We start from the raw sequence: 356 nt of genomic DNA on the forward strand, positions 1-356 counted from the left end.
GCTGCAGCAATGGCCTGGCTGGAGGATGCTCCTCACCCGCCGTCCTGTCCGGAGCTCCGAGGTCAAGCTGTTGTGCTGAACGCGCGCAGCAGCTCCGCACGCACCAGTGCATCAAGGTTGCAAGTCAAGCGCAGAAAAATTAGGTACCGCTGGGTCTAAATTGGCCGAGCCTGATTGCCTGCCCTCGCTCTCCCTCCAGCGTCTCCGTGGGGAAAGGAGCTCTTGCTGGTTACGTGGTTGGGGGCTCTTTTCCCCCGTTTCTCCTGGGGCCCTGTCCCAGGGGCAGCTTTAGGGCCCTTGGTGGGAAGGGCTGATGCTGGCGGGAGCGGGGAGTCGTGGGCAGGGCTGGGGGATGG

The sequence above is a fragment of the Buceros rhinoceros genome, unplaced genomic scaffold (assembly GCF_000710305.1).
Source record: "Buceros rhinoceros silvestris isolate BGI_N320 unplaced genomic scaffold, ASM71030v1 scaffold21675, whole genome shotgun sequence".
Taxonomy (NCBI): Eukaryota; Metazoa; Chordata; class Aves; order Bucerotiformes; family Bucerotidae; genus Buceros; species Buceros rhinoceros.